This window comes from Hemitrygon akajei, chromosome 6, assembly GCF_048418815.1.
Source record: "Hemitrygon akajei chromosome 6, sHemAka1.3, whole genome shotgun sequence".
In the NCBI taxonomy this organism is placed as follows: Eukaryota; Metazoa; Chordata; class Chondrichthyes; order Myliobatiformes; family Dasyatidae; genus Hemitrygon; species Hemitrygon akajei.
The window spans coordinates 11,651,780-11,674,396 of record NC_133129.1 but is presented as its reverse complement, the minus strand read 5'-3'; the positions used below and the strand labels follow the sequence as shown (position 1 = coordinate 11,674,396).

Here is a 22,617-nt window from a genome sequence, read left to right as displayed (position 1 = left end):
GCATCCCGTGAGTGGCAGTTCCGTGGGTGAGAATGCCTTGTTAATGAGAGTTTAGAGAAAAAGGTCAGATTGATTCAAGCTGACAGGAACACAATTTACAACAGTGGTGTGGAGAAGAGCATCTCTGAACGTATAACACGTCAAACCTTGAAAGTGGATGAACAGCAGCAGAAGACCACAAACTCAGTGGCCACTTTATTAGGTACAGGATGTGTTGTGGAGCAGCCACCTGGGCTGTAATGATTCAATCAGAACTGTTGTTATGCCTCAAAAATATAAAACCCTTCCTGTTGCATATTCGCCAACCTCATCAGGGTTGTATATGGTGACATATATGTACTTTAATGATAAATTTACTTTTAACTTTTGAATCATCCACAATTGTTTAAAACACACAAAACAAAATTATTTCAAAGTAATAAAGCAACTATTCTTATTATCAAAGAATCATATACCCTTCATTAACAAAACGGCTGAGCAAAGGATGTACTTGTGGTATTTGATAAAATACCATCTTCCCCAGAAAATACTGGTGCATCTACACTGCTGTCACAGAGAACACACTGCTGTGAGGTTTGGTGCAAAATCCTCTCAAAATATGTGGAAAACTGCAGCAAACAGGACTGCAGAAAAGGTCATTTGCTGAAATCTACCATCACTGCAGGGCTTGTATGTGTCCAGGAAAATAAAGCGGGCAAGAAAAATCATTACCCACCTAAGAAAAACCCACGTCTAAAACTCCCCTCTAGAAAGCACTATTTGTAGTTGTTGTTCAGTCATTAAGTCGAGCCCGATTCTTCGTGACCTCATGGACCGTAGGGTCCATAGGTTTCATGGCAAGATATGGAAGCAGATTGCCAGGCCTTTCTTCCACGCAGATACTGTTGCTGCCTAGATTGGTTCCCGCACTATAAGGGCTATTAAAACAAACACTTCATGATATCGTATTCTCCCATGCAGTTAATCTGATCAACCATTCTAGTTAGCACCCCCACCCCTCTATTACCTCAGTCTCTGCACTGCATTGCAAACACTTTAAACCACTTTTTGTAATGCTGTTTATACTATAAATACATGTTGCTATTTATGTTCATTTTATACCATATCCATATTTGTAACTTTTTTATATATATATAGTTCTTTGGCGCATGCTGTGCTAAAATGTCACAGCAAATTCCTAATACATGTAAATGTAACTGGCAAATAAAGTTAATTCTTGATTATACTAATCTCACACTGATCTCTGGCATCCTGATCTGACAGAGGATCAGAGAGCAGGTTTCCAAATTAATGCTGGTGAATCCCATAAAGGCTCCATCACTAGATTCCATCATAGGCCCAGCAATAGGGTGTGGTGAAAGATGGGGCAATATCCAGTCAGCTAAGTTCTGCCCTCAGATGCAAATACATGGTTTCAGACTTACTCAGATTTAAGCAGCAGATTGGAACACATTCAGATAGTTTGCATGCTTCAACCCATCACTCATCCTTCACTCACTACAAGCTCTCAGCTTTCCTCCAAAAGCACACTCAAATCATCAAATAACAAAATTAAACTTTAACCAAAAGCAATCCTGCCATGACTGAACATTACTAGTAATCAATACTTTATCATTTATCTAGATATTGCTAACATGTAACATCCTACTATATTCAAATACATTTATGTCAATATGTATAACAAAATGTAGCCTGTTTGCTTGTTCCAATCAGTCACTATTCATCAGCGATCTTTGAAAAATCACATTTGCTACATATGTAAAAAATGGTGATGGAAAGTAATTTTGGCAAATTGAGTTAATTAAGGCAATAAGGCAGAGCAGAGTTTCAAGTTTGAGGCCTTTAGAACAGATTTTTAACAACTGAGCATTTATATACTCTTTTCACTCTTTACACTTCACTGCTCCAGGAGACATAAGGATTCAAAAAGTTTCAGAAGGTTCAAAGGTTCATTTATAATCAAAGTATGTATGCAGTATATAACTGAGACTTGCTTTCTCCGAATAGCCATAGAAATTCAAAGAAAAACATCGACTCCCCCTGCACACAGAAGCTCCAAATTCCATCGTGCAACAACAGCATCAAACCTCCCCCCCCCCCCCCCGCAGAAAACAAATCAGGTGAACTACGAGAACATCAAATCCCAACCTTCCCACCACCCTCTCCCCCACACAAAATTGAATCGTGCTAAAATTAAATTGCTTATACGACACCAATTAAAGGACAGGTGAAAACACAGAATACAACAGACATAAGAGCTAAAAGGGTCCAGTGCAATCCATAAATCGCAGAACTATGGTAACATCCATCCTCTGATGGTCATGAGGGGATAGGCTCTCACACACTCTTTTAACAGAGAAGGAGAGGTGTAAACAGTCTTGGCACAAAACATTGATTCTTTATCCCTCTGCATGAATGTTACCTGACCTGCTGAGTTCTTCCAGCATTTTGCATGTGTGCCTCTGGATTTCTAGCATCTTGGAAACCACGCTGAGCTGGAGCATCCAAAGTTGTCTTTGGAAGATTGATTCCTCGACTTACCCCCCAAATATTAAATACAGCACTGATATTTAATACTTTGGCTTCTCATCTGGGGAAATGATGGTGCAAGCTAAACTATCCAAGGGAATGGGATGACTGACAGGCACCATTTTCCTTCTAATAGGGAGGTAGAATCACAATGTAGAAAAATACAATTTGCAAACCAGCTCTATACTAAGCCTTGGTATTACAATGTTTTCTGGCTAATTAGGCCATCAGTTAATCAAGGAGGCAGGTGCTCATTTGAGAAAACTCTTAATGAACAAAGACTAATCAAGCAAATAGCCAGGATTCCTTTCATTTATTTGGGACAGAGTGCTACTTAATTGGGGCAGGGAACAATTTCTAACTAACATGAGTAGTGTACACCCGAGTGGCCATTAGACACTACATTACACCTAATGCAAACAGTTTTTAGAGTCAGTTATGTATGTTTATGTTCAAAAAGCAGTGATTTTTGTCACTGATAGTTGGCGAGAAATAAGCAGTAACACAATTCAGAACTGTTTTGCTCACTGCCATTTTAAGCATCCAGGCTTGGAGATATCAGAAGTGCCCGGGAGCAAAAATGGAAACAATTTCACTACTTTGACAAGCTGACGAGCAGGAATGACAAAGAATTTGAAGGTATCGACAATCATCTTGAATGTTTGAAAGAAAATGAAGAACTGGAGGATGCAATCATCAAAGCAGTCCATTATCTGCACTGGGTGTGTGTGTGGATTTTGCTCATTCACAATCAATCAAAAGAACATGGCAGCATACATTTGATGAATTCTTCTGTCGATAACTATTACGAACTACACAGCTTTATAGTACTGTAGTAGTATTGGTAGTGCTCTAATTTGTTGTGCATTTCATTTAAATACATCATTTGTTATTCTGTTAAATGGTAGACTTTTTTTATACCATTTCAACTATTTCCTTGAAATGTCAGCTAATTGGAGGAGCCGCTTAGTTGGGTCAAAATGCACTGATCCCGATGTGTTCCAATTAAATGGAATCTACTCTATGTGGTTTTGGCAAGAACCACATATGTTAAGACAAAATTTTTCACATCTTTTCCCCTCTCAAACTTCAGTGAAAGAGGACAGTCTTTTAAACAATGAAGTCAAAACACCCTTTTGGAGAGGAACCATGAAACATTGTTAGTTTGGAACAGAGGAACAGAATTAGACATTAAGCCCCAAGCCTGCTCTGCCATTCAATGAGATCACGGGTGATCTGCAACTCAATTCCACATATCATCATTCCTTTATGTTCCTGAAGACTGAGTGTTAATTTTTCAATTGCTGTTGCAGAAAACTTCAGCCATTATCTTTCTTCAATCTACCACATATCTGACATTGGTGGCATCTGCAAGCTTACTAATCATACCTCCTATTTTCTCCTCAAAGTTGTTCATATATTCAGTACTGTGCAAAGGTCTTAGGCACAAATATATAGCTAGGGTGCCTATGGCTTTTGCATTAACACGGAACAGAGAGTAGGTTTGTAAATCTGGCGGGAGCAAAGGATGTTGGGAACAGCAAGGGTGGAGCTGTGGGAAGGGTGTGGGATAGGTGGTGGAGAAGTACCAAGGAGGGCGGGGTGGTGTAGGTACAGAAACATCCAGCCCTGAGACACCAGGCAAGGACATTTGATTCCAAACAATTGGCTTATTGATCATTACAGAATGTCTCTCTGGTGCCGCCCACTCCCTCCCCTCTCCCTTCCTCTTTTCCCAGCCATGATTCCCCTTTCCCTGCCCCCTTCCCACCCTCAATCCACTATAGAGACCCATATCAGAATCATGTTCATCACTCACATGTCATGAAATGTGTTTTTCGTTGTGCCAGCAATACATAAAATTACTACAGAATTATGCAAAAGTCCTTAGATACCCTAGTTATATATATGTGCCTAAGACTTTTGCACAGTACTGTATGATAAGCAATAGGGGATCCCACACAATCCCTGCAGCACATCACTGGTCAAAGGTCCTTCAATCTGAAAAATGATACTCCACCCTCAATCTCTGAAACCTTCCACCAAAGTGATCTAAAGAAAGGGTTTCCCCATCTAACTTTAGTTGGCCTTAGTGAGGTTTCTTTAATTTTAACTTTGCAATTTTGAGTAAACCAATTCTATTTTTTGAAGAATCTCTTAAAATTTATTCCTTGCCAAATAATGACAAATATCTGGATGTGATAACCTTGCTTACAGAATTCTTGCATTTTATTCCATGAGCTCTCTATACTGCAACTACTATATTACACTGCTTCATATTACTTCACAGCCTTCAACTGGAGGCAGCTGAAACATGTGCATGTCAGCATGATTTATAACTGAGAAACACACTGAATTGCAAATGCAAAGATGGCTTAAAGCAAATTCAAATATCTATTACAGACTAATCTATTTAAAAATCAGAAAATCTGAAACGTATGCTTTGGGAATTACACTTTCTAGCAAATAATAACAGATGTAATAATGTGTTGATATTAATATAACTTGTTTCTTCAATGAAATTAGCTCTGATGGGACATTAACAATAACTTGTAATTAAACCAAAGTGTGGGGACAGTAAGGAATGCTTCACAGAAATGGCATTTAAACAGAAATAAAAGTTACTTCAGAAACTCTTGTAAAATATTGGAAAACTAAAATCAGATTCCAAGTCATGTGAATGTGTTTTGTTTTATATTCAAACTACTCATGAGGAAAGAATTCATAGCTTTGGCAGTTGGGTCAAAAGAAGATAAGAGTTTGAGGAGCTTTGGGTGTGAAACCAGCCAGAAAAATAACTTCAATCAAAAGTAAAATATGTTTTATAAATTTGTATACAGAACTCAATTTTCTGTCCCAACCACCCAGAAATGAGTGCACACATTAGGCTAATATTGTCTAATGTATTCACTCATGTATGTACAAGAGAATAAAAATCAAGGAATCAAACACTGTGAGGCAAGTAAGTTGGTAAGTTAATTGATCACTGTCTCTGTAGGTGAGTGGTAAATTCTAAGAATCGATGTAAAAGTGGTGAAAAAATTGAGATCATCTTATGATGAATGCAAATTTGCAGTTAATGGTTATCACAGAGCGAATGAGCTGAAAGGCCTAATTTCTGTGCTGACTCGAAATACGACTTGTAAGCCAAGAAGCCAAACAGTCAGGATTTCAGAATAATCAGGTGGTGAGCTATCGGACATGAACAATTCTTAAATGGAAGCTTTTTACGGGCACCTCTGTCACGATTAATATTGTCCTATTCAACCCACCATTTCTGAAAAATGTGGTCAAAAACATTTACCATCTTGTTTTAAAAGGTACCATCTTTATATCAAGAATATGGAAAAGTAACTATTCCATGTTGAAATTGTCTGGGATAAATAGTTCTTTAAACACAGTACTTCAAAAGAATTATATCAACAACTCCATCATCACCTAAGAGGCAGCTATTGCCTCATTTTATAGTCCTCTTAAACTGAAGCTGAAAACCACAAAAGAAATCTGTAGAAATCTTATAAACAATCAAATCCAATGCAAACAATATGAGCAGCTGCAAAAGCCCTGGGGAGTGCTTGATGAAAACAAAGAGCAACTTGGGCAGCACAAATACAGGATTGCTGAAAGTCTTTACAACTCTATTGTCAAGGTGCTTTGTGTGTTACTCAAATGGTACATAGCACTGAGAGAGGAAAGTTCCCATTATACACACTGGTCCATCCCAGCAAGAGCAATCCCCTTAGTTTTCAGTTTTACCCATATTTTAGCTGCAATTACCTTACCTCTAGACCATCTATTACTCACTGATTCACCCCAACATATTTTCATCCTCATCCTCTTGCTTAAAGACCCTTTCATCTTGAAATCTTAAGTTTGTTGTGAGACTGACAGGGGTGATCATAGTCTCACACTGTTGTAACTTAGCTATTATTCAGAAAGGGCCAAGACAGCATCAGTGAGCCAAATTCTTTTTCAGTGAAAGCAGAAAATGGTGTAAGAAATGTCACAACATCTAATATGGCAATTCAGCAACTGGAAGCAACAAGCATTTGCCAAGAGGTTGTTGCCAAGATACAAGAGAAATATACCACAGACTTGTTGAGTGCCACGGTTGCACAGAAGTTTACTTTATTGTCGCCAAACAATTGATACTAGAGCGTACAATCATTACAGTGATATTTGATTCTGCGCTTCGCGCTCCCTGAAGTACAAATCAAAGTAAATATAATAAAAATTTTAATTATAAATCATAATTAGAAAATAGAAAAGGGAAAGTAAGGTAGTGCAAGTCAGGTCCGGAAATTTGGAAGGTACGGCCCAGATCCAGGTCAGGATCTGTTTAGCAGTCTTATCACAGTTGGAAAGAAGCTGTTCCAAAATCTGGCCGTATGAATCTTCATGCTCCTGAACCTTCTCCCGGAGGGAAGAGGGACAAAAAGTGTGTTGGCTGGGTGGGTCGTGTCCTTGATTGTCCTGGAAGCACTGATCTGACAACGTGCGGTGTAAAGTGAGTCCAAGGATGGAAAATTGGTTTGTGTGATGTGCTGGGCTATGTTCACGATCTTCTGCAGCTTCTTCCAGTCTTGAACAGGACAACTTCCATACCAGGTTGTGATGCACCCTAGAAGAATGCTTTCTACGGTGCACCTATAAAAATTAGTGAGGGTTTTAGGGGACAGGCCAAATTTCTTCAGCTTTCTCAGGAAGTAAAGGCGCTGGTGGGCCTTCTTGGCAGTGGACTCTGCTTGGTTAGACCAAGTCAGGTCATTTATGATATTCACCCTTAGGAACTTAAAGCTTTTGACCTGTTCCACCTGCACAACACTGATGTAGACGGGGTCGTGCGGTCCGCTACTCCTTCTGAAGACAATTCCTTTGTCTTGCTGACGTTGAGGGATAGGTTATTGTCTTCGCACCATGCCACCAGGTTCTTAATTAACTCGACGTTATTACAACTCGGAACATTCTAGAGCTTGACCTTCAGTCTGGAGACATCTGTAAGGAGTTTGTACATTCTCCCACGCACCACAGGAGTTTCCTCCAGGTGCTTCCCACAGATGTACCAGTTAGTAGATTACTGGGTCATTGTAAGTTGTCCTTTGATTAAGCTAGTGTTAAATCAGTGGGCTGCTGGACGGTGTGGCTCATTGGGCCAGAAGGGCCTGTTCTGCACTGTGTCCCCAAATAAATAAATAACCTTGTGAGATAATATATGATTCGAAAAGAACTCAAAAGTGTGATAAATAGTACTTTGTTTAAAGCAAGAACAGCTACTGGAGACAACATTAGAAAACCCTGTCAGAAACCTGAGATAGTGATTTTGATATTACACGTGGTGTGGCTTCGCATACCAACTTGCTTGAGAAAAGCTATATGGGTCATCAAGAATGATTAGGTTAAAAGGTCAGCACAATATTGTGGGCCGAAGGGACTGGTACTGTGTGGCAATGTTTTAATTTCTAATAAAAACAACTCATGCTAAGGCTTCATACCAAATCAAAGTTACCCCATTAAGCTAGCACATGGTAGACATGTGACCAGAAATGATCATCTTGACGTTAGCTCAACAGTCCGTCAAATCTGTTTGCTGGAGGATGGCACAATTAAAACCACCTCAATAATCAGACAAAGTAGTGGAAGCAATGGAAGGAACAATGCTTTTCTATCAAGTTGATGTTTGTTACCAAAAGGACAAAAAAAAACCAGATGTAAACCTGGGGAGGTGTCAATTCCTGCAGCTGCCAAAGCCAGGGTTGATGAGTTAGTCAGCACTGGACAGAATTGATCAACTTGAATCAGGGTTGGGGTAAACACCAAGATGAGCTACGTTCACACACAACGATAAAGCAGTTGAAGTTATTGATAAGTTAATGGTAAGAGTCTACTCTTGAAGGATACATATGCTGGACAGGAGCAAGGCATATTTGGCAGCATTGCTTATCATATCACCCAATATACCGGTAATTCTTCTGTAGTTTCTTCTAATATCTTATTTTATTTTGTAGTATCTTACATGTTATTAGTCGTATAGACTTTAATAGTTCTGGGTTATGCTTCTCTGTGAGTCTTGGTTAGGTTTAACCTGCTGGACAGCTTCAAGGCCATAACAGAGGAGAGATATCAGGGACAGGTTTGAAAACAAAAGTTACCTGTCAAGGTGGCATCCAATTTCCTCATGTCCGAGGCCAAAAACTATCTATCAAGTTCATTCTTTTCTGACTTTCTGAAATAGATTACTCAATACAACCACTCCATCAGCCAAAGGCTAGGTCTGCCAAATATGGCATTCAGTTGAGATTGTAACAGCCAAGGACCACAACATTTTGTAGAAGAGCTTGAGTCAACGCTGACACCACGCTATACACAATCCAATAGACACAGAATGCTTTAAAAATGGCCAATTGCTTCAGACGAAGGCAAAAGAAATGCTCAAAATAATCAAATTTCAGGATCATTCCAAAAGTAAATTTGCTAATGATAGGGCTTATTACCCAGTGCAACCCTGGACAACACTGTCAAAGATGCAAGGTTGGTGTAGTCAAAAAATTCTAACTGAAATAAGCAAACAGGACAGAAAAGCAAAAGCAATCTTGTTCATTGCACAAGACAACCACCGATACATCATCAATTAGGTTCAATAATGTTGTAAGAACTCAAACACAACACAGTGAAAGAAGACAGAAAACTAGTCGTCAGACAGATGTCACAACTATGAGGTAAAAACAGGAAAGTAGTACACATCGGAAGAATCGGAATAGGTGTCATCTGAAGAAAATTGCGGCAGAAGTCTGAGTAAGTGAAGTCAATGGTGAACTAACAGAGGATGCATCAGAAGCCCTGATACAGAACAAGATACTCCAAGCCAATCTGCCATAATTATTTCTCATGTAATGAACAGCTATCAGTGACAACCATGCTTGGAAGAAACATTCACTAATCAAAACAAGAATACATAACTACTCCAGAAATCAAAATTCGTGGAGTAGTCATGTATTCTTCTTGCTGGTTTGAAAACATTGCAATTTTATGTTGGCAGCATAACATTTTATGTTGGGTAATAATTTAAACCGTATGGACATCATTGCAAACAAGTTTATGGCTTTATTAGAATAACAGGAGTATAGACCCTATTTGCAATGAATGCTGAAATCTAGGGATTCTTAATTATGGGTGGACAAGGAGAGGATGTTTCCTTTAATGAGGTGTCAAGGACCAGAGGGCACAGCATCATAATACTGGGATGTCCCTTTAGAACAGTCATGAGGAGGAACTTCTTTAGCCAGAGGGAAGCTGGCTGAGGAAGCAAAGACATTTGGAAAATTTAAACTGGGGACTGATAGGTTACTTAGTAGTAAGGGTGTCAAAGGTTATGGGTAGAAGGTGGGAGAATGGGGTTGGGAGGGATAATAAATCGGCCATGATCGAATAGCAGAACAAACCTGATGGGCAGAAAGGCCTAATTCTGCTCTCACGTCCTATGTCACTTACATCCACTGTGATGAAGTTTCCCTATCTGTTTACAACTCAACTGAAAAAATCCTGCTTGTTTTTCTTTGTAAAGTAAGTAAGTTAAGTGCACATTTGGCTCTGTGTATACACATCACAAAACCACTGCGATTCGCCAAAGAAAGGGAATTCTCCAAAGAATTGGAACAGCAAATGGAATTATGATACTGTGGTCATAAAAACATAACTGAACGAAGGAAAGGACCTTCAGCTAATGCTCTGAGATACTGAAGTTTCAGACATGACAAAGACGAACGGGTTGGAGTTTTGCACTTCTGATTAGGATAACATCACAATACACAGAATATAACGAGAAAGAAAGAAGGGGAATTACTTAGGCCCAGACAGAGAGTTTTATATCTTTGGTAGCCAGAGCTGAGGTGCCAGAACACAGGAGGTAGCCTCTGTTCTTTTATTTAAGAAAGGCAGCATGATTAAGCCAGTTAACTACAAGCCAATGGTAGGAAACATAGTTGAGAAAATTCTAAGGCATGGAATTATGTACATTTGGAAAGGCAGGCACATATTTCAGAGAGTCAGCATGAATTTTTGTGGGAGAAGTTCAGGATAGAAATAATAAAAGAGATGGAGACTGAACAGTAGATGTTTCCTGTTTACAAAATTACAGAACATGCTGGGTTTAAGTCCATTTTTCCTGTAAGTGCCAACATGGGTCAACAGGGTGGTGAAAAAGACATATAGCCCACTTAGATAGATAGATAGACCGCCTTCCTTACCAGCTTATTAAGACGTGAGGCGTCCCTCTTCTTAATGCTTCCTCCCCAACACGCCACCACAAAGAAGAGCCTTCAATGTTTGGGGCAAAGACTATAAGAGTTGGGTTGTTATGTTGTAACTTCACAAAACAACGATAAAGCTGCATATTGAGTACTGCATGCGGTTCTGTTTGCCGTACTGTCGAATATGATTGGACCAGGATAAGTCTAAAGGAGATTCCCCAGGATGGTGTCTTGATTAGAGGATTATGGCTACAGGGAGAGATTGGATGGGCTGAGCCTGTTTTCTCTGGAGCAAAGGAGACTGAGAGGAGACCTAACAAAAGCAGATAAGCTTATGAGAGCGTAGATAGTCAATTTTTTACCATGGCAGGGGTATCAAAAAGAAGAGCGTCAGAGGAAGGAGTTTTAAAGGGTATCTGAGGGATAAGTTTATCATACCTGAGACTCATCTATGGTTTTAAAAGACTTTGGTCAAACTGCTTTTGGACTCCTGTGAGCAGTTTTGGATCCATATCAAAGAAAAGGATGTGCTAGCATTGGACAGGGTCCAGAGGAGGTTTACAAGAATGATCCAGGGAATGAAAGGTTTAACATATGAGGAGCGTTTGATGGCTTTGTACCCGCTGGAGCTTAGAAGATTCCAGGGGTAGGGAAGGGGGTCTCACTGAAGCATACTGAATATTGAAAGGCTTAGATAAGAGTGGACATTGGGAAGATGCTTCTAATAGAGGGAGAGCCTAGGACCAGAGGACACAGCCTGAGAATAGGAGGATGGCCCATTAGAACAGAGCTGAGGAGCAATTCTTTTTATCCAGACCATGGTGAGTATCTGCAATTCATGCCACAGATGGCTGTGGAGGCTAAGTCATTGGGTATTATTAAAGCAAAAGTTGATAGGTTCTTGATTACTAAGGGTGTCAAAGGTTAAGGGGAGAAGGCAGAAGAATGAGGTTGAAAGAATAATAAATCAGCCATGATCAAACAGCAGAGCAAACTTGGTGGGCCACATTACCTAATTCTGTTCCTATTAGAATGAGTTGTAGGATGGGCTGCAGGGATTATTTCTGTACTGTATTCTGTATGACAAATGGCACAGTGATGATTCAATGGTGAAATTATGTAGATTTTTGGGTGACATACATTTTCAATGTTGTCTTTTAGTGTGGGGCTAAAATTATCACACAGCAGGATTCACAGGACAAGAAAAGCTATAATGCCAGCAACTTCATGCCATTGGTTCAGCTCCCACCACACAATAGACTTCACCATGTCAACACTTCGTTCATTTCTTACTCCCTTGTGTACTTGACAGATTTTACATCAAATGATTAATCTGTGACCATTTCACCTTTCAGTGAATGGATTCAGTGTCACCTCATGTACCACAGCTAGTTAAGAAACACAAACCATTTTTAATGGATGCTTTTTGGTTACATTAGAAATGTCATGTCTTACAACAGTTTACTACATAGAAGCAAAATATAATGGATAGTGAAAGTCTGAAACAAAAATAGAGAATGCTCAAACAAAATCTCAGTGTATAACAATAACAGTGGAGATGCAGAGTATTTCAGGTCTACAACCTTTCATGTATCTCGAAAAATAATGAATAAGCAAAAATAGGTATTGTAGCCCTTTATCTGATTCAACATACATATTAGAACTTCCCTTTTCCTGACAAGTACACACAGATTAAAGGGAATATCAATACACAGATACTGGGAATCCATAATAAAACAGAAAGAGCAGGAAGTATTCAGCTCGCCAGATTGCTTCATTTAACGGAACTAACACTTCAGGTTGAATTGCTTGTTCATCCATTTCAGAGGTTAGAAAGCTGGACTTTAGAAGAATAGTTAAGCATTTACTTCACAAAACATCAAAATTGTGTGTGTGTGTGTGTGTGTGTGTGTGTGTGTGTGTGTGTGTGTGTGTGTGTGTGTGTGTGTGTGTGTGTGTGTGTGTGTGTGTGTGTGTGTGTGTGTGTGTGTGTGTGTGTGTGTGTGTGTGTGTGTGTGTGTGTACGCGCGCATGTATGTCTGTGTCAGTAAAAATAGCTTGGTGGTCTACATTTGAGCAGAACTGCCAATTAATAAGGAAGTCAAGGAGGCAGAAAGAGAGGGGAGTCTACTAAATAAAACAAACTTTGGAAAAGTGCCTCATTTGTTTTTAAATGTAATCGCACGTAGTCAGGCTCGAAACATGATAATCTACACCCTCACCACGTTCCACAAACATTTTAAAACAAGGTTAATTCACACTCTGCAAGCTGTTACTTGCTCATAGAAAAGCTTTAGAAAATAAAGTCAGCAATATTTTAAAAAACATCCATCCATAAAATTAATTGCGACTGCTTCGTAGAATGCTAACTGTGGCTATTGGAGACGATTCCGTCAAACTGAGTTGAGCATGTTAATGAGTTTGTAGTCAGGCAGAGTAAAGGACAGCAAATTTCCTTCCCTGAACGACAGTGATGAACTGGGTGATTTTTTTTTAAAAAAACACAATAGTTATCATTACTGGGACTAGTTCTAATTACAGGTTTATTTAATTACTTGAATTTAAATTCCCCTGCTTCCATGATGGGATCAATGGTCTGGAACTATGTCTGCTAGTCTAGCGACACGTTAGCATTTAGTGCAATGCTTTACGGCGCCAGCAACTGTAGATCAATTCAGAATCAGAATTAGGTTTAATATCACCGGCATTATGTCATGACATTTGTTGTTTTGCACCATCAGTACCTTACAACTCTATAAATTACAATGAGAAATGTGTGTAAAATATTAAATTAAATAAGTGATGCAAGAAGGGAGTTAAAAGTAGTGAGGTAGTGTGCATGGGTTTATTGCCCATTCAGAAATCTGATGGCAGAGGGGAAAGAAGCTGGTCCTAAAATGATGTGTGTGTGTCTTCAGGCTTCTGTACCTCCTCTTTAATGGTAGCACTGAGCGAAGGGCATGTCCTGGTCCTTAATGACATGACCTTTTAGAGGCATCACCTTTTGAAGATGTCCTCAGTGCTGGGGAAGCCAGTACCCATGATGGAGCTGGCTAAGTATGTAACTCTCTGCAGCTTTTTCTTACCCTCTGTGCAGACAGACAGACAGACATACTTTATTCATCCCGAGGGAAATTGGGTATGGCTCCTCCGAGAGGGTAATGCATCCAGTTAGCATGTTCTTCACAGTACATCTGTAGAAACTTGCGAGGGTCTTAGGTGACATATTAAGTCTCCTCAAGCTCCTAATAAAATGCTGTTGCTGTTGTGCCTTCAATATCTTGGGCTCAGGATAGTTCTTCAAAGATGTCGACTCTCAGGAACCTGAAACTGCTCACCTTTTCCACTGCTGATCCCATGATGAGAACTGCTATGTGTTTCCTTGACTTTCCCTTCCTGGTCCACAATCAATTCCTTGGTTTTACTGACATTGAGTACAAGGCTGTTGTTGTGACACCACTCATCTATCTCACTCCTTTAAGCCTCCTTGTCGCCATCTGAAATTCTGTCAACAATAGCTGTGTCACCTGCAAATTTAAAAATGGGGTTTGATCTGTGCCTAGCCACATAGTCATCGGTGTAGATTAGAGCAGTATGCTAAGCACATATTCTTGAGGTGCAGCAGTGTTGACTGTCAGAAAGGAGCACTGACTGTGGTCTCCTAATCAGGAAGACAAGGATCCAGTTGCAGAGAGAGGTACAGAGCCTGGGTTTTGGAGATTGTTGATAAGTACTGAGGATATGTTGGTGTTGACAAAGGTATTGTTTGTTATTGTCCAGGTGATCCTAGCCAAATGTGAGATTGCATCCGCTGTAGACCTGTTGTGACGATAGGCAAAATGCAGTGGGTCCAGGACCTTGCCAATTTCCACTGCTGTCTGGAAGGAGTTAGTATGTTCTTCCAATGTTGTGGGTTTCCTCTGGGTGCTGCAGTTTTCTCCGGGTGCTCCAGTTTCCTGCTACATTTCAAAAAATGTACGGGTGAGGGTTAGTAAGATGTGGACATACCATGATGACACTGGAAGCATGGTGACACTTGCGGGCTTCCCCCATCCTCAGACTGTGTTGGTCATCAAGACAAACAATGCATTCCACTGTATGTTTTGATGTACATGTGACAAATAAATCTGATCTTTAATCTTTAAATCCCCTGCTGGGATCAATAATCTGGAACTGTGGCTGCTAGTCCAGTAACTTAACCAATATTTTATACCCCACCCCCCATCTTTACACAAGGGTCGAGTTGAAACCAGTGAATATGCGGATTTTATATACTAGCACTAAAAGTATTTAAATGTTAAGTCATCCAGAAACAAGTGGAAATCTCTTTTGTAACCTAATATTGAACACATGCCAACACACATTACAGTTTTAACAGCATGTTCTCCAAGTACTATCACCTGTAATGACACAACACAACTTTGTACTGTGTTTTTAGCTCTACACTTCAATCGCAATAAAGTTCCAACAAAAAAAAAATCAGGCCTTTTGGAATCCTGCTGAATTACAATCCAAAACTCAAAAAACTGCAATTGATTCCTCACGTGGGAGCTGCTGGTTTGAGCAAAGTAACACTTTGACAGTGGGGAGCATTGACCTCAAATTGGTAATGAGGCATGGACCATTGGTCTGCATGTAGGCACATGCTGTGCTAGATGAAAGAGTTGACATTTTCAGTACTGCTGACACTGAAGATGGAAAGAAATACAAGATGGTTAAGTGGGGATTTGGGGAGATGTTCGGTGGTGTTGAAATACCAAGCAAGATGATATTGTCATGCTTAATAAACACATCATTGCTTTAAAGTACTGATACACACACCTGTAACTACAAGCGGCACCTCTGCCAGTTATTGATTTTCGATTAACCTATCATTCCTGGCTACAATTCCAATTACAGAATGATTCTGTAATGAGGCAGCTATGAAGGTATCACTTACAAAGCACTTAGACGGTGGCTTGAAGGGATATGGGCTGAATGCAGGAAATTGGGACTAGAGGGTCAGCACAGACATTAATTTGGTCAAAGGGCCTGTATCCACACTGTATAACTCTATGATTCTAGTTACTCATCATTCTGATCCACTGTAAACTCACTGGATTGAAAAAGTCTCATTTTGGAATAACTGAACTATTTTAAGGAATGAGGGTCGTTCACAAGGGCATAGAGCTCCAGTCAACATCAGGAAACTGTACTTTACTTCGCCATAAGTCATGATGGATATATTATTTAATATTATGATGCTTTTTTTACTCACATATTTCTGAAGCTCTTTCCTGAGCAGTGTACTTACCGGGGATGTTTTAAGTGAGAGAGAACATGATTTTATGAGCATCTCATAATTGAAATGCTGGCATGGCTAAATGTGATCTAATGCAGCTTATATATTTGATTGTTCACTTACTTGCTTGATCTATATTTAATTAAAATGTCTATCAACTTCTTGCTTCTACAAACTGCAGTTTTCTGTGCATAATGAAGGAGAAATAAAACATCTCAATGACAGTATCTTGTCTTGTTGAGGCTCTGTTCAAAGACTGGTGAACACTCTTGACATATTTATGGATTTTCCTATCTGCACATCTAAAATCAGTGATTGTACATACACAACTTATTGTATTTACTGATGAAAAGGCTGTATTTTAATCTCAACCTTCCACTTGGCTGTATGTTAAAGTACAATTAAAACTCGCAAGTACTAGCAGGTTGGGTGATCCCATTCACTGGCAAACTCAGCTGATAAAATGTCAAATCTCACTGTTATGCCAGGCTCAAATCAGTCTCTGAAGTATGAAATGTAAGTTTACTATGGAATTCAATTGAGTCATTTGGACATTTGTAATAACACAAAAAAATGTAGCCAAGTTCAAAACCACCAGACAGGAAAATAATGAAACCAAAATTGGAACAAAAACACCATCCTTATTTGAAAAATATCTAGTATTTCAAGGGCAACATAATAGCATAGCACTTAGAGAATGCTATTACAGTGCCAGCGAGCCGGGTTGTCTGTAAGGAGTTTGTATATTCTTCAAGCGATCACGTGGACTTGCTCCGGGTGATTCAGTGTCCTCCCAACCCGTGTCCTCCAAGTGTCCTCCAAGGATATACGGGTTGGTATATCAGGGTGCAATTGGGTGGTGTGTGCTCACTGGGCCAGCAGACGGGCCTGTTATCACGCTGTATTACTAAATAAATTAATTAAATACCAAGAGTAAGAATCCCAGCTGACATACCAATAGGAATTAAAAACTGGTTATCAGGGAGAAAGCAAAAAGTGAGATGGGATGTATCTTCTTCAGGGTTCTATACTGCACTTCTAAATAAAAATAAAAATATTCATCACCAGATCAAAATCCTGGAATTTACTTCTGAACAGCACCGGAATATCTTCACCACATCAGATGCAGAAGTTCAAGAAGTCAAACTACCATACCTCACCAAAGGCAGTGAGAAATGCCAACATCCTATGAATAAAAAAAACAGAAAAACTACTTTGAAAAGAGAACTAAAAATAGAAAATGCAGGGAGTATAGTCAGCTTCTACAGAGAGAGAGAGAGAGGAACAGAATTAATGTTCCCCGTGAAAGATCTTTTGTAAGATTTCATTTTGAATTAGTTTACCCTGGCCCTTCCTATAAAACATCAACCTTATATCCTCTTACAATTTCTGACATGTACCTGAGTATTCAAAATGACCTGACTTTTTGAAAGATGAAACCTATCTCTGAACACCTGCAGTATAAAAATACTGATTTTTGTTTAAACAGATTATTACAGCACATCAAGGTTTTAAGTTTGATTTGTGAATGGTCCATGAACACTACCTCACCATTTTGCTCTCTTTTTGCACTAATTATTTATTTTATTTCTTATTGCAACTTCCAGTAATTTTTTTATGCATTACTGCCACCAAACATCAAATTTAACGATATTTGTCAGTAATAATACACTTGCTTCTGATCACAAAGAAACAGAAAATGCACTAGTTTGGTTAATGGACAAGCCAGCAGAGTTCTGCATCATTGATCAAGGGATGCAAGTTTAAATCCACTCATGATAACTGGGGAATTTTCAATTAATGATTAAATAAATCATCAATTTATCAGTAATTTATCAGGCCACCATATCATCAGGGAAACCCACCTGGTTCAACAGTATGCTCCAAAGATAGAAAATCTGGCATCTTTACCGTGTTGTGAATACATTTCTAGAATGAACCAGATAGTAGTTCTTAACTTCTACCACTTTTCAGAGGCAATGGGGATGCACAACAAATTGTGCCATTACTAGCAATGTCCAATTTTGAAAATTATATGATCAAAAAGATTGGAGTCTCTGTTCCAGTGAAAGATACACTTAGTGGACACTTTTACAGGAGTGGAATCTGGTGTGGTCTTCTGCTGCTGTAGCCCATCTCCTTCAAGGTTCCACATGCTGTGCTTTCAGAAAATTTCTTCTGCACAACACTGTTGTGATATGTTTATCTGAGATACTGCCGCCTTCCTGTCAGCTTGAACCAGTCTGGCCATTCTCCTCTGACCTCTCTCATTTACAGGGCACTTTTACCCATAGAACTGACACTTCCTGAATGTTTTTTTATGTTTTTCACACCAATCTCTGCAAACTCTAAAGACAGTTGTGTGTGAAAATCAAACGAGATCAGCAGTTGCTGAGATACTCAAACAAACTTTTCTAACACCAACAATTATTCCACAGTCAAAGTCACTTAGATCACATTTCTTCCCCATTCTGATGTTTGGTCTGAACAACAACTGAACTTCTTGACCATGTCTGCATGCTTTTATGCATTGACTTGCTGTCACTTGAATGGTTGATTAGATTTTGCATTAACAAGGTGTACAGATGTAGCTAATAAAGAGCCCACTGAGTGTATATTCTATCCGGTCGGTACCTTGAATTTTAAATTATAAACAATGTGCATGTTAATTTGTCCAATGGCAAATGCATAGGTCTCAACACTCCGCAAATTGAAGTAAGCCATGCCTTCATTTCCCTTTGGGGCATAATGTACATTTGCAACAGTAAAATAAATGTTTATAGGTTAACTTTAAGCATACTTTTCTAGTTAGCTATTTTTTATGACACTGTCGAAGTATCTAATTACAATTTTGACAGAATAAACACTTGGCTGGCTGCAGTATGTGCATAAAATAAAGCAATTAACAAAAAATTGCCTTTCAAAATCAATTACCATCAACTCTAATTGTTCAGCAATGGATTAATGCTGGGATGAGAGTTCTTTTGAGGACAGATAGAGTGGAATATCCCAATATTTTCTCTGCAATGTAGCAGAATAAATGGGCTTCAATGACAGAGTGGATGCTGAAAAACTGGTTTTCTGGTCAAACAGACCTGAACTAGGACAGAATTTGAGAGAAATTATAAGAAATTTCTTAATTCTGAGGGTTGCCTAACATTTAAATTCTCTGCACCTGAAGGCAGGGGTGGGGGTTGACGTCAATAGACTAAAAAGTGATTAAGAACGCCCTCCCGTAAGGTCATATCTTTTACTTCTTTCAAACCTGGTCAAAACTTGAACTCTTCAACCTGCTGCTGGCTGTGTGATCCATCTAGCTCAGCGACCACTTTGATAACATTATTGTTATGTGCAGTATCAAGTGATTGTTATCACAGAATATAATTATGCATGTAAAGACAGGCTATGATAGCAAAAGGGCTTGCTCCAGATTCCATATCCAGTGCTTTTAGTAATACACGCAGTGGCCAATTTATTAATAACACCTGCCTGTTGGTGCAAGTATCTAATCACTCAATCATGTGGCAACAACTCAATGCATAAAAGCATGCAGACATGGTCAAAAGATTTAGTTATTGTTCAGACCGAACATCAGAATGGGGAAGGATTGTGATCTAAGTGACTTTGATCATTGAATGCTTGTTGGTGTCAGACGGGGTGCTTTGAGTATCCCAGAAACTCCTGATCCCCTGGGATTTTCAGGCACAACCGCCTCTAGAGTTTACAAAGAATGTTGAGATAAACAAAAAAAAAATCCAGTGAATGTCAGCTCTGTGGGCAGAAATGTCTTGTTATGAGAGAGGTTAGAGGAGAATGGTCAAACTGGTTCAAGCTGACAGAAAGGTGACAGTAACAAATAACCATGTGTTACAACAGTGGGGTGCAGAAGAGCATCTCTGAATGCACAAAATGTTGAACCTTGAAGTGGATGGGCAACAGCAGCAGAAGACCTCACTGGTTCCACTGCTGTACCTTATAAAGTAGCCACTGAGTGTATACTACATTTGCACCAAAAAATATTTCTTTGCATTCACAAGGAAAGATTTGCAACTCTTCTGTGCATTTTTGTATTTACCTTCTTCATATTTATGACCGTTACTTTAAGTAACTAGGCAAAGAGATCCAAATTGTTTCTGAAATGTAGAAGACAGAACTTTGGACTTGAAAGTTCTTCTAATATAGCAAGTTTCAAATAAACTCTTCTTGGGCTTCCAGCCAGTTACAAATATCGATTTTAACTGATTTTTGATGACAAACTCTGCCATCTTCATCAGAAATGATGAATATTCTTCATATATGCCGGGAAACTGCTAGATCCTTTTTCAGCTATTTTCAATTTGGCTCCCTTAGTCACTGTTAACTAGTCATTTTTGATCATGCTGGTTGGTTGGCAAATTAGTTTATTACTGTCATATTGTTACGAACGTGCCACAACTCTGAGGGGCCAAAGGGTACAAAGTAGCCCCCCTCCTTTTTGAGAATCGCAAGATCGCTATTAATGCGGGTCTGGGACCCAGGAAATGACAGAGAGACACGCAGAATCCACAAGGGGTTTGGAATGTCCTGGCCCCTCAGCGATACAAAGCCACGGAAAACAGCCATTGTCTCTTGGAGACGGAATTGTGTATTGAGTACTGTACTATTCATTGAAGCCCTCAGGGAATGACCAAAGTGGGCTGGTGGAGGGATTGCATCATCCCAACCTGATTGACATCTGAGACCCCGTGAGTAAGGATAAAAGAGGGTCTGGGGAACAACCCCTTTAGACGCACCAGGAGAAACGTGAGAAACCCCGTGACAGCGTTTAATAGCGACAGCCGGTGGGGCCCGCGTGCGTCCCTTCCTGTTGCCTGGGATTGGCGGGCTCACCACAGAAGAACGGCTTAGTTAAAAGGAAAAGGACACCAACGACATTTCGAAGGATCGACATCATAAAAAAGGAAACTCTGGCAAGTTCCAAAATCTCTCTCTCTTGACTCCAACCAAAGGCTGCAGCCTGAATGAACTAAAGTGACTTTTATATTTCCATCGGACAATACATTATACCCTAGACAACGATAGAGCTATTTCTTATTGATTATTATTATACCCGCGCTTTTAGATTTAGTATTGACGACATATATTATCTGTATGTTTGCATTGATATTATTTTTGTGTATTTTTATCAATAAATACTGTTAAAAATAGTACCATCAGACTTCAACGGACCTCTCTATCTTTGCTGGTAAGTGACCCAGTTACGGGGTACGTAACAATATGTACCGAGATATACTGCAAAATCATTTTGTATGTCATCTATACAGATCATTCCAAACATCAATACATTGAGGTATGTCAAGAGAAAAAGGATAACAGAATGCAGAATATAGTGGTATGGTTGCAGAGAAAGTTTAATGCAGACAGACAATATGGTGGAAGGCTGTGGTGAGGTAGATTGTGAGGTCACATGTCCATCTGATCATACAAGAAATCTGTTCAATATTTCAATGATATTCAAAACTGGATAAAATGGATGTTGGCTAGGGAACCAAGAGAACTCTCTGCTTTTTCTGAAATAGTGCTATGATATTGTTAGCATCTGGAAACAGGCAGTACCAAGCCAGTACCTGGATTTCAAGTATTGTATGACCTTAAAAGACCATAAGACCATAAGGTATAGTAGCAGAAGTAGACCATTCGGACCATTGAGTCTACTCCGCCATTCGATCATAGGCTGATCCAATTCTTCCAGTCATCCCTACTCCCCTGCTTTCTCCCCATACCCTTTGATGCCCTGGCTAATCAAGAACTTATCTATCTCTGCCTTAAATGCACCCGATGATTTGGTCTTCACAGCTGCTCGTGGCAACAAATTCCACAGATTTACCATCCTCTGACTAAAGTAATTCAATAGACAATAAACTATCTTACTGTCTTACGCAGAGAGGTTAGAGAGACTGGGCTTGTACACGCTGGAATTAAGGAGATTGAGAGGGGATCTGATTGAAACATATAAGATTATTAAGGGATTGGATAAGATAGAGGCAGGAAATATGTTCCAGATGCTGGGAGAGTCCAGTACCAGAGGGCATGGTTTGAGAATAAGGGGTAGGTCATTTAGGACAGAGTTAAGGAAAAACTTCTTCTCCCAGAGAGTTGTGGGGGTCTGGAATGCACTGCCTCGGAAGGCAGTGGAGGTCAATTCTCTGGATGCTTTCAAGAAGGAGCTAGATAGGTATCTTATGGATAGGGAAATCAAGGGATATGGGGACAAGGCAGGAACCGGGTATTGATAATAGATGATCAGCCATGATCTCAAAATGGTGGTGCAGGCTCGAAGGGCCGAATGGTCTACTTCTGCATCTATTGTCTATTGTCTATAAAGTAATTCCTCTGCTTCTCTGTTCTAAATGGAAGTCCTTCAACCCTGAAGTCGTGTCCTCTTGTCCTAGACTCCCCAACCACGGGAAATATTTATATATTTGCCATATCTAATCTGTTCAGGCCTTTCAACACACAGAATGTTTCTATAAGATCCTCCCTCATTCTCCTGAACTCCAGGGAATACAGCCCAAGAGCTGT

At 39.5% G+C, this 22,617-nt stretch overlaps 1 protein-coding gene across 7 annotated transcripts in view; it reads right to left on the bottom strand.

The window, feature by feature from the left end:
• sh3rf1 (SH3 domain containing ring finger 1) overlaps positions 1 to 22,617 on the bottom strand; it is a 194,061-nt gene that overhangs the window by 68,265 nt on the left and 103,179 nt on the right. The window lies entirely within an intron of this gene.